This window comes from Chinchilla lanigera, unplaced genomic scaffold, assembly GCF_000276665.1.
Source record: "Chinchilla lanigera isolate Chin_1 unplaced genomic scaffold, ChiLan1.0 scaffold00108, whole genome shotgun sequence".
In the NCBI taxonomy this organism is placed as follows: domain Eukaryota; kingdom Metazoa; phylum Chordata; class Mammalia; order Rodentia; family Chinchillidae; genus Chinchilla; species Chinchilla lanigera.
In genome coordinates, this window is record NW_004955509.1 from 3,715,676 (window position 1) to 3,716,300 (window position 625).

A 625-nucleotide genomic window follows, 5' to 3' on the forward strand; every position below is an offset into this window, starting at 1 on the left:
GGGTGAACGTGTTCCAAACGCACACCCGGAGCCGTGGTCCCCGCCGAAGCTGCAGTGTTGGGGCTATCTTAAATGGCTCTTACTCGGGAGGAGGCGTGATTTCCACCCTCGAGCGTTTTGGCTCCCCACCCCCTCTCGGCACCAGCCAGTGCGCGCCACCACCTGAGCCTGGCGAGAGCCCGGGCGCACGCAGTCTTCAGCCTGCTCCTTTCCGCCTCTGGGGAGACTCAACTCTAAGCGGGTCCGCCCGACGCCCCCAACCCCCACGGGAGAACTCTTTACTTTTTGTTTGGAAGATCCGGGCCATTTCTTTATTTATCTCTGGGTCTCCCCAGAGGAGGGCAAGGGAGGGGAGAGCGAGCGCGCGGCGGGCCGGGCCGGGGGAGGGGAGCGCTGGGAGGGGAGGGGACTGGGTGTAGCCTGGAATTCTCCGTCCTCGTGTTCCTGGGCTGGCGCGCAGAGTCTCCAGGCGGCAGCGCCGCCGCCGCCGCTCCCCGTGCCACCCCGTCGTTGGCCTCGGGGGTCGGGTGAGTGGGGTCATGATGCGCCGCAGGGACTGCCCCGGGCCCCGACCGCGCTGAGAAGGGACGCGGCAGCGCAGCTTGGAGCCCCCCGGGCGGGGAGG

General features: G+C 68.5%; 1 protein-coding gene across 1 annotated transcript in view; it reads left to right on the forward strand.

Annotated features, from left to right (window-relative positions):
• The first annotated feature begins 410 nt into the window (after positions 1-410).
• Positions 411-625, forward strand: part of Ptchd1 (patched domain containing 1) — a 51,456-nt gene continuing 51,241 nt past the window's right edge. Inside the window, exon 1 of the mRNA XM_005407829.2 lies at positions 411-527. The gene's annotated coding sequence lies outside the window, so the exon portion shown is untranslated. The remainder of the gene's footprint in view (positions 528-625) is intronic.